We start from the raw sequence: 11,840 nt of genomic DNA, 5'->3' as shown, positions 1-11,840 counted from the left end.
TGAAGAAAAATAGTCAAAATAAATTGTACATGAAGAAGAGACTGTTTCACTTCACCTATGTTCCTGGTACCACGATGAATGAACATATCACCAGTTTCAATAAGTTGGTCACAGATTTGCAAAATATGGATACAACTTATGATGATGGTGACTTGGCCTTAATGTTGTTGGCGTCACTTCCTGATGAGTACGAGCACCTTGAAACTACTCTACTCCATGGAAATGACGAAATTTCTCTCAGAGAAGTTTGTTCAGCTTTGTACAGCTATGAACAAAGAAAGCGAGAAAAACAGAAGGGCGGAGAAGGAGAAGCACTGTTTGTGAGGGGTCGTCCTCAAAATCAAACGAGGACAAAGAAGGGAAGATCCAAGTCAAGATCCAGACCCAGCAAAGATGAATGTGCCTTTTGTCGAGAAAAAGGGCACTGGAAGAAAGACTGTCCGAAGTTGAAGAATAAGGCCAAACATAACAATGGAAAGGCTATTATGGATTCAAATGTAGCTGATTGTGATGATTCAGACTTCTCATTAGTTACAACAGAGTCATCAACATCATCAGACATATGGTTGATGGACTCGGCTTGTAGCTATCATATGTGTCCCAACAGGGACTGGTTCGTGGAATTTCAAGAAGGAGAATATGGAGTCATCCACACAGCGGATAACAGCCCTCTTACCTCATATGGCATTGGTTCAATACGATTAAGGAACCATGATGGAATGATCAGAACATTGATAGATGTTCGATATGTACCGGATTTGAAGAAGAATCTCATCTCTGTGGGAGCCCTAGAATCAAAAGGGTTCAAAATCATTGCAGAAAATGGAGTGATGAGAGTATGCTCCGGTGCACTAGTGGTAATGAAGGCTAATCGGAAGAATAATAATATGTACCGCTATCGTGGCAGTACAGTTATTGGGACAGCGACAGTAACATCCAGTGACGACAAAGAGGCAGAAGCAACCAAGCTATGGCACATGCGCTTGGGACATGCTGGAGGAAAATCCTTGAAAACTCTATCAGATCAAGGATTGTTAAAAGGAGTAAAGGCTTGCAACTTGGAGTTTTGTGAGCATTGTGTTAAAGGGAAACAGACAAGGGTTAAATTTGGTACAGCGATCCATAATACTAAAGGCATTTTGGATTATGTACACTCTGATGTTTGGGGTCCTTCCAAAACACCTTCATTGGGTGGGAAGCACTATTTTGTAACCTTTGTTGATGATTTTTCCCGAAGAGTATGGGTGTATACAATGAAGAGCAAAGATGAAGTGTTGGGAATTTTTCTCAAATGGAAGACGATGGTGGAGAATCAGACAGGCAGGAGAATCAAGTGTATTCGCACAGACAATGGAGGTGAATACAAAAATGATCATTTCAATAAGGTCTGTGAAAATGATGGCATCGTCCGACACTTCACTGTTAGACATACACCACAACAGAATGGAGTGGCAGAACGTATGAACCGGACCTTGCTGGAGAAGGTACGGTGTATGTTGTCCAATGCTGGCTTGGGCAAAGAATTTTGGGCTGAGGCAATTACATATGCATGCCACCTCATTAATCGTCTACCATCTGCTGCTATTGATGGCAAAACACCATTTGAAAAATGGTACGGAAAACCTGCTGTAGATTATAACTCTTTGCACGTGTTTGGCTCAACTGCATATTATCATGTGACGGAGTCAAAATTGGATCCAAGGGCAAAGAAGGCTATTTTTATGGGAATTACTTCTGGAGTCAAAGGATATCGCTTATGGTGTCCTATGACAAAGAAAGTAATATTCAGCAGAGATGTTACCTTTGATGAATTTGCTATGGTAAATAAGGTAACAGAAGATACCAAACAAAATGAAGGTGCTTCTAAGCAGGTGGAGTTTGAGGGAAAATTTATTTTTCCTACACAAGAAGCAGAGGAGGAAACAAATGAAGATTACCCTCTGGAAGGAGAGCCAGTAGAGGAGATTCCAACTCAGGAATCTCAACAACAACTTGAATCAATAGCAACCAGCAGGCCAAAAAGAACAATAACGAAACCTGTTCGTCTCATAGAGACGGTTGCTTGTGCAACCTCAATTGTAGCTGATGATGTTCCTACTACTTATAAAGACGCTGTCCAAAGTTCAGAAGAAGATAAGTGGAGGATTGCCATGAATGATGAAATACAGTCCCTTCATCAGAATCATACATGGAGATTGGCCAATCTCCCGAAGGGAAAGAAAGCAATTGGGTGCAAATGGGTATTTGCAAAGAAAGAAGGATTTCCTAACCAATTAGATGTTCGCTACAAAGCAAGATTGGTGGCCAAAGGATATGCTCAAAAGGAGGGAATTGATTACAATGAAGTGTTTTCTCCAGTTGTAAAACATTCCTCCATTAGAATTATGTTGGCTTTGGTAGCACAATTGGATTTGGAACTAGTTCAGATGGATGTAAAAACTGCGTTTTTACATGGAAACTTGGAGGAGGAAATCTACATGACTCAGCCAGAAGGATTCAAAGTTGCTGGAAAAGAAAATATGGTGTGCAAACTTGAAAAATCGTTGTACGGATTGAAACAATCTTCTAGACAATGGTACAAGCGATTTGACGAGTTTATGTTGCGGCAAGGGTACAAGAGAAGCAAATACGATCATTGTGTGTATTTGCACAAGCTTAAAGATGGTTCCTTTGTATATCTTCTCCTATATGTTGATGATATGTTGATAGCTTCCAAGAATTTGGAAGAAATTGATAAGTTGAAGATTCAACTGAAGAAGGAGTTCGAGATGAAGGATTTGGGTGAGGCAAAGAAAATTCTTGGCATGGAGATAATTAGAGATAGACGTTCAAAGAAACTCTGTTTATCTCAAAAGGAATATTTGAAGAGAGTACTTCAACGTTTTGGCATAGATGACAAGACTAAGCCAGTTAGTACTCCACTTGCTTCCCATTTTAAGCTAAGTACTACTATGTCGCCAATGGATGAAGCTGAACGAGAGTATATGTCAAAGGTACCATACGCAAATGCTGTTGGTAGCTTGATGTATGCAATGGTTTGCACAAGGCCTGACATTTCACAAGTTGTTGGAGTTATTAGCAGATATATGCACAATCCAGGGAAGGAGCATTGGCAAGCTGTGAAGTGGATTCTACGGTATATTCATAATACTGTAGATGTCGGGTTAGTTTTTGAGCAGGAAGACAATCAGTCTGTAGTTGGATATTGTGACTCAGATTTTGCGGGTGATATGGACAAACGAAGATCAACTACTGGTTATGTGTTTACTTTTGCAAAGGCACCAGTTAGTTGGAAGTCTACTTTGCAGTCAACAGTTGCTTTGTCTACAACAGAGGCAGAGTACATGGCTATTACAGATGCTGTGAAAGAGGCAATTTGGCTTCAAGGATTGCTAAAGGAGCTTGGTGTTGAACAAAAAGGTATCACAATTTTTTGTGATAGTCAAAGTGCTATTCAATTAGCGAAGAACCAAGTTTATCATGCAAGGACGAAGCACATTGATGTTCGGTATCATTTCGTACGAGAAATCATAGAAGAAGGTGGAGTCACGGTGAAGAAAATTCATACTACAGAGAATCCTGCTGATATGCTGACAAAGGTGGTGACTGCGGTCAAGTTTCAACATTGTTTGGATTTGATCAACATTGTTGAACACTGAAGATTGAAGATGAAGACACAACCAAAATTTGTTATTGAGAGAGAATTGAAAATGTGGAATTTTGCCAAGGTGGAGATTTGTTGAAGTTTGGCAAAATGCCAAAGTCCCACATTGGTTGGGAGTTAAGTTTGGGGGGATTTTCCCCTATAAAAGAAGGCCTAATGTTTAGGATTGAAACACACCTCTCATTTGCCTTCTCATCTGTTTAAGGCATTTGTATCTTCTCTCTTTAGTATTATTTCACTTGTATTTTGGAGTGAAATAAAATATTGGTTGTGTCCGAGGAGTAGGCAAAATTAGCCGAACCTCGTAAATTCTGGTGTTCCCTTTATTGTTGCTTTATTGTCTTATTTATTATTTGGTGGCTGTCATAATTTTGGTATAGTAGTTGTGACTTATTCACACTATATACATTTGGCTTCCGCAACAATAAAGATATGATTTCTTGTTGAAAATATTGAATTTGTTTGTTTCTTGATATAAGAGAAGTAATTTTCATATTTGCAAATCAAAAACCTATTAAATTGATCTAAATAAGATCAGAGGAGACGGAATCAAAACGGATATGTGTTTCTAAAAAAATTATAGTCAAAACAAGGTATACATTAAAGGAAATGTAGCACCCACCCCCTTCAATTCCTAGATTCGCCTCTAATTACAGATTTTGAGTAATAAAACCCCAAGTACTGCGACTTCTATACTGGTTCCATGATGGCATTTCATAAAGAAGATTGCGATCCAATAATCAGAACTAAGTACGCCGCTTCCTCTTCATCAGAATCACCACTCTCAAGGAAACATGGATTCTTCTCCTGCAGCAAAAGAAAACGTCATATTGCAACAACAAATATCACTAAAACCGAAGAGGGGACAAAAATTAGAGATAAAAGATTTGAAGCTCAAACTCTTATTCGTTGAATCACAAGCTAAAATCAGGGAACCTCTTTCTTTTATAGAAATGCATAAAGTACCCATTAAACTTGTCACGAAAAATCATTTATACACCTAAATTTTACGGGTGTCCTAACACCCCACTATTATTTTATTTATTTTGAAAAAGGTAATATAGTTGTATATTGATATAAGACTTCACTAAAATTGTGAAGTCCCCCATAATTACAAAAAAAGGATGTCCAAGCAAATCCCACTATTCTTATCTAAACTAAATTTAATACCCCATTGAATAATGAACTGTCATGAAAAGTGTAGTTCATTTCGTAGAAGCGCGTGAGGCAAAAAAAAAAACAGCTTAAAACTAATTTATTTGTCCAAGTGTCACTTTCCTATTGCATACTCTAACTAATTAAACTTAATACTATTTTTTTCTCTTTTCTTATTCATCTTTCTTTTCTTTTTCGTTTCTTTTGCTCTTTCTTCATTTTAACAGAACCATTGTCACCATCTTCCTCCCCATTTTTTGAAACTAAATCACGGTTTATTTTTTGCTTCTCTTTTATCGCCATTCCCACTCCTATGTTTCCTCCGCCATATTCACCTACCTCCGCTACGTTGGTTGCCGCTAGTAATGGCCTTAACGTCGGCTTCCCTACGCACAAATCTAACACATTCCGGTTCAGAAAATTAACCGCCATGCAATAATACGGATTAGAATTTTTTTTAAAATAGTATTTGAAGAAGATAAAGAATAGTGTTATATTTTAATTTTATAAAGATACAGAGATAGAAGGAGATAGCGGAGGGATAACGGAAATTTTTTCCTGGATCGCTGTACACGGAAGACCCTGGTGGTGATTTTTAGAAATGAAGAATAGGGAAGAAGATTAGAGTAAAAAAAATCCTGATATTTATACTGGTGATTTGGTTAATGGTAATTACCGGTGAGTGGTGATCCATTTTTTCTTTGTTGATTACCTATTCTCCACACATTTTTCTTTTTCTCCCATTTTTTCTTTTACTATATAATATTTGGGATGTGGATTTAGAAATTGAGTCATGGATTTAAGTTGGAATAATTTTAATACTTGATTGGAGAGCTTGAAATACCATTTTTCGTACAAGAAATTTTCTCTTGTTTTCACTTAGATCAGGGTGTGTGTGAGATTAATGTGAAGGACAAATGGTTAAATTAGAGGTGCTAAAGTGGAGTGGTAGGGGAGGTGGTTCTGATTTTTCAGAGATAGAGTTTATGGGTTTAAGGGAGGTTATGGTTGTGACTGTCTTCCATGGTGGCTGAGTGCGAAAATAATGATGAAGGAAGTTGGAGAAGATGAAATGAAAAAAAGAGTGGAAAAAGGAAAGAAAAAGGAAATAGTGCGGTATTTGATACATGGCGCGTGTTAACACAACCCACCACAAGATTGGCTCGGTATTTTGAAGGAGGTATAAAATTTAGTTTAGATAAGAATAGTAGGGTTTTAGGACACCCGTAAAGTTAAGGTGTGTAAATAATTTTTCCGAACAAGTTTAATGGGGTCTTTATGCATTTTCTCTTTTTGATATCTATACAAACTTTGTTTCATTGTCCAATTTTATATAATTTCAATTTAAATGGTGGCGAGCACAGACTACATATGAAAAGATGGAACAGAACATGCTGGTGAAAAAGACCAAAGTAATAAAAGATGTAGCTTAGGTATAAAAGAGAATACCGGTCTAGATTCATGATCAGAGATTCTTCGAGATTCCCTGTGTCGCTTGCGATGATAGTCTATTTTCCTCATAAGATAGAGTTGTTTGTTAGATCTATTCTACTGAAACAGTAGACAGAAAAATACAATGTTGTAGAGCATTAGAACTGAATCAAAAGCTTTGAAAAACATACCTCTACCTTGCCCATAAGAACCTCCATGACCATGATTTCCACCACGTCTACCATCTGCAGTTTTTATTGTATCAGTCATTGCCATAGACACAGTAAAAGGTCTATAGGTGTAACTCTTTTTATTAACATATCGCATTGCAAAACCTAAGGCATAACCAAGTTTGAGCATGGCAGATAAATTTTGATGATGAGAAGTTATTGGAAGTGCAAGAAAAACTCAGTGAAGGTCCAGTGAATCAGCTATTTGAAGCTTAATTTGAAATCCTAAAGGGGTTGTTTCAATCTCTTCCTTTCACTTTTTCCTTGTTAAAGAAATCTCAAAGTTTTTCCTTGTTAAATTTGATTTTCAATGAAACACAACATTAACTAGAAAAAGAACAGTTTAATTATAGGGAAGAAATACGGCTAGCTCAAAATTTAGAACTGGAACAAAACCATAAAACATTAACATCCAGAATTTGCCATTCAACCAGCAGGCATGAAACGCAGGCCTCCATCCAATAGGGGTATCAGTATGAATAATGTACTGAGTATGTTAGGCATAAAAATCAGTATCTAAAAGACATGAAAGAAACATGGAGTGAAGCTCAAACTCATTTCAACCAGAACATTCAGAATGTAGTCATTATGCTTACAGCATTAGTTAATTAAGATCCCTTAAACTTACAGTGAGGTGACTACTGTGACGGCATAACTGGTGGGTAAGCGCCAATGATCCTGTACCATAATCCACTAGCTGTCTTTGTTCCAATTCCTTTTGGGCCAATTTTCCATAACCACCTCGACGTATAACTAGTTAAGGTATTAAAAGACAATCCAAAATTCTTAAGTATAAATGGAGAAAGAAAGGAAATAATGACTTGTTAAACCCTGTTGCTTGGACTATCATGCAAGAGTTTCAACCATTCGACAGATAAGGTGATGAAAACTTACTTAATTGATTAAACATAAAGTATAGCATTTCTGTGCACATTCATGGGTTAGATCAGAAGTCTTTCTTTGAACAAAACCGTAATTCTTCAAATGTATAAATTAGAAAACCATGTAAACAATATCAACCATCTTTCCTATTTTTGATTAACATATCTATGATCCAATATTCACCTTCACAAAAGGATGGTCACTTGCACTAAAAAGTGTACTGCTGCTCCACATCATAGAAGTTCTGATTCCTCTAACAATTCATGACAAACGAATAAATGAAGATCTACTTCGAGGTATTTCCTTGTAACATAAATAACAAAGAAAACCATTGTCTTGTTAAAACTTTGCAATCATTCCATTGGCGACAAGATGGAAATTCTACATCTTTCGTCAAGTTGATTATCCTACAACCACAGGGGAAGGATGTAGAAAATTGAAGCTTTTGAGACCACTAGGTTCAGTCACTCAAAGCAAAACACAATTAAAGAAAATCAAGGTTACTAAGTCCTTGAGAAAGAATGCTCTAGAATCTTATGATCGCAAGAGGTTAAAAGCTTTTATTTATGCACTACCTTGCGGCTTGTGGTTCTTGTAGATGGTGGCATAGAACCTAGAAAGACAACTAGATGCTGATGCACCAGTCTTGGGGTCGAAAGTTCAATCACAATGAGAATGACCACTGAGGAGATTGCCTGTCCACCACTCCTACCGCGGCCCCAGTATCTACCTTCTTGAAATCCCCAATCAAAATCCACACAAATAGGGCGATCATCAACAATTGTCCCACTGATATATTTGACAGAATCTTCGGTGTCGTCCCTAGAGTAGAAGCTGAAAAAAGTTTTACAGTTGTTACAAATGCAAATGATATTCCCCATGCCTCCTTTTTTATTTTACTTCTTCTTCAGCTTTTTTCCTTTGAACAGGGCAGGGGTTGAATGGGAGATAAACGCAAAAGTATACATGTAACAAACCAGAATATACACCTAATCTCATCTTGATGTTTATAATAGAATTTACTTCAGATATTCCATCTTTCTCTGACTTTCAGGCTAGAGACTCTCTCTTTCCTCATTAATGAACTTGTCTTCCATCATTAAGAAGGTAACCAATGAGCGACAACCGAGTAGAACAAGAGATAACATCAAAGACGGCACAGCCAAACTACTCCCTTTTTTTGTTACGACCTGTTAGACTATGCCAAAGATAAACCAACCCCGGATTTGAAGGATTAAGACAAAAATATGAGGGAAATTTTCTTTTTCTTTTCTACCAAGTAGGAGGGAGATTTCCTTTTCAGTTAAAGTAGAGGAAACATGGAGAACGGAGACTCCATTTAACTAAACGTTTTGTAATATCAATAAGGACCTTCAAGATTACGAACAAAATAACTACATATCAGGCAATTAATGTCGAATAACAGTCGCACCTTTCATTTTCTCCAAATAAATGCAGAAAAATACTCCCCTTCCTCTCCTCCCTCTTTTCTTTTCTCCTGCATATCCCTTCCTGTTGTAGGACTCTTTAAAACCAAAAAATCCATAACAAAGTTTAACAGTGATCATTATGTGAGAATTAGATAGATAATTGCAATAGGGTTGAATCCATGAAAGAAGTGGAAATGCTTTCAAATTTTGTAAGTCCCTGCTATTTCCTACCTAGACTTCAAGGACATTTGACAGAATCAGATCAAACGATTGTGGTATAAGCCTATTTAATAATCTTTACAATACTTCTTAAGTTAATAGTTCCTTGTATTAATAGTCGGGACTGTAAAATGTGACATCTAATTCTTAAGACACAGCGACTAAGAGTTGATCGATACTTGTAGGAGTAGAGAACATGATTCTTATATTTGCCAGTCGGCGTGAACAAATGCCAAATGCATAATATCAATATCCTTACTAAACAAGTAGACAAAAACAGAACTAAAGGGAAATAGTTAAAGCTGTAGCAGGCATACCGTAAATGGAGAAGAAATTATACAGTCGAAGGTTAACAACACAAAATGAAAATTGGAGATTGAAAGCAAGGTTCGAGCTATACATTACAAAGCAGAAACCACAAGGAGTTTTGGAATTCTTGTCCAATCCCATCACTATCTTTTTAATCTCTCCAGCACGAGAGAACAGCTCATACACTTGTTCCTCTGTTGTGTAGAAGGACATGTTCCCCACATAAACAGTTGTCGACTTCAGCAAAGCATCTTCAAATTCTTCCTGTGTTCCTGGAAAGCTTCTATCCCTATATGCTGAAATCTTGGCTAAATCCTAATAGAAAAAAAAAGCAGAAAAATGTTAAAAGATCAAAGCAAATAAAACCTAGATTAAGAAAGGACATAGGACACCTCGGACACCACAATCTCTTCATGTTAAAAATTCATGAAATGCCACTGGATATGCAGGAAACTCAACTACTGCACTTCAGTGTTGTTAAAGGCTAGCTTAAAGCGCGGTTAAGCCCTGAAGCTCGGTAAAGCCCAGGTCGTGCTCACTTAATTGGCGCTTTAGTGTAGGCGTCAAGGTGTTAGGCGTCTGCACCTTCACCAGTGGGCTCTGTCTTTAAGGGCACAACATCATATATATAGCTTGATTATAGTTTTCTATTCTTTTGTCCAAATAATTATTATTTGTGTTTGTAGTTACATATTTTTGCATTACATTTCAGTTTTTATTTTTTTTCCACACTTTAATTGTGCTTAAAGCTCCAGCAGACTTTGGAGCTTTTTGTGCTTTTCACTTTTGACTAATCTGCTGCACTTTGCTAACATTATACTAAAATAAAGAAAGGCATAGACGTATCTTCCTTTCTAAACTACAAACTTTCGAGTTAAATTGGGAAACCATGACTGACAGATTGAGATGTTAGCCCCTCATAACACCAAGGTTTAACACGCGTTACTCGTCAAAGTATCCATGCATAAGGTGTGTGTTTGATTCTCACAATACCCTTCCCCAACCCCCCTCTATAACAGAAAAGTCTAGGAAGAAAAAAGTTGTTACCTCCTTTGGATGAGAAGCTATAAAACGATTAAAGCATTAGTGACTAGTATAGTTATAACATGTCTTTTAAATGCTCCTCCAAAGGTTGTTCTTTTCACGGGTGGGAGCAGCCCACAAACCCCACCGACCAGAATTAGCACAATCCACGAAAACACAAAGAAAGATACAAAGTAAAACATTGAATCAATGGACAAATTGCTTATTGAACAAACATCCCATGTATACAGCACAAGTGAAAAGCCAAAGAATACTGAGGCGTTCATATTACCTTGAACAGTGAAGCCACTCCGTTTTGCTCCCAACTATATCTCCCACTTTGGATCTTTTGCGCCGCCTATTAACTCCAAAATTCTACTTCATGTTAGCAACACGCGTTATGATTAGACTGATTCAGAGTTAAACATTAGTTCAAAAGAAGAAAAGGGCTTTTGGAACTATGGGGAAGCACCATCATGATTCAGTTAGAAGAAGCGGACAACAAAAGCTTTGTGTTCACTGCATTTTTTTCAGAATTTCTATAGTAGGAATAAAGCTGGAGGCATTAGGGTGGCAAATGAGACTTTTGCTCTGCTTCAACATAATTGTTCACCTTTATCTTGCTAAAGTGATTAACTTGAGGTAATTTATCCTTGTTATATGTTACCTTGGAATCAGATTTCAGTTGTTTGGTGCAGAAGAAACATGAATAAGTTGGAGAAAATGGTCTAATAAGTAAGGATGTAGAGGTTGGGATTGGGATGGGAAAGATAGAGAGAGTCCATCTAATATAAGCTACTCTAGAGGAAATATGGCTTTATAAATTGTTGCTGAGAAGAGTATCAGGGAAGAGTCAAAGAAGCTGAAATAGCATATACAGGGACCAGCAAAGCGACTAATAGGATGCACAAATGAAGTGTACAAGAGAAAACATTCCATAAGTTTGCCATTTAGCCAACAAGACATACAAAAATGACCAACTGTCGAATTCGATAGTGAACTGGAGGAAGTATTGCTTTCAGATGCCAAAAAATGCGTAGCTCAACATCAATGGTCTGTGCATTCTGTTTTCACTTCTTAAGACTCATCATCAAAGTCTTAAGGTACTAAATTAATCCGACTTCTCTCATTTGCTGTTGTTGTCTTACTTTTAGCAGCTTGATATTACAGATCATACGAAGAGTGATCCTATACCAACAACCCAAAAATAGTGAAACAACAAAATTCTATAAACAGGAAAACACAAAACTGAACATCAAGAGAAAATGTCAAATACATCAAAGAAACTGGACATCAACAAAGGAGCAAAATCAAAATAAAAAAGAGCATCTTCCATAATTGAACTGTTCATTATAAACAATAAGAATGAACTCTAAGAGTCACCGAGACCTTGAGAAAACGACAACATCATCTACATTGCACAAAATCGATGATGAAAAAATGTGTTGGTTGTTATTGTAACACCAACATAATCTAAATATCCAATAAGTCAATGTC

General features: G+C 37.1%; 1 pseudogene; it reads right to left on the bottom strand.

The window, feature by feature from the left end:
* Nucleotides 1-4,378: 4,378 nt before the first annotated feature.
* LOC104235336 (nuclear cap-binding protein subunit 2-like) lies at nucleotides 4,379-11,293 on the bottom strand (annotated as a pseudogene).
* Nucleotides 11,294-11,840: the final 547 nt, after the last annotated feature.

The sequence above is a fragment of the Nicotiana sylvestris genome, chromosome 3 (assembly GCF_000393655.2).
Source record: "Nicotiana sylvestris chromosome 3, ASM39365v2, whole genome shotgun sequence".
NCBI classification, from domain to species: Eukaryota; Viridiplantae; Streptophyta; class Magnoliopsida; order Solanales; family Solanaceae; genus Nicotiana; species Nicotiana sylvestris.
The sequence above is the reverse complement of the archived record's forward strand: the minus strand, read 5'-3'. Positions and strand labels throughout refer to the sequence as shown.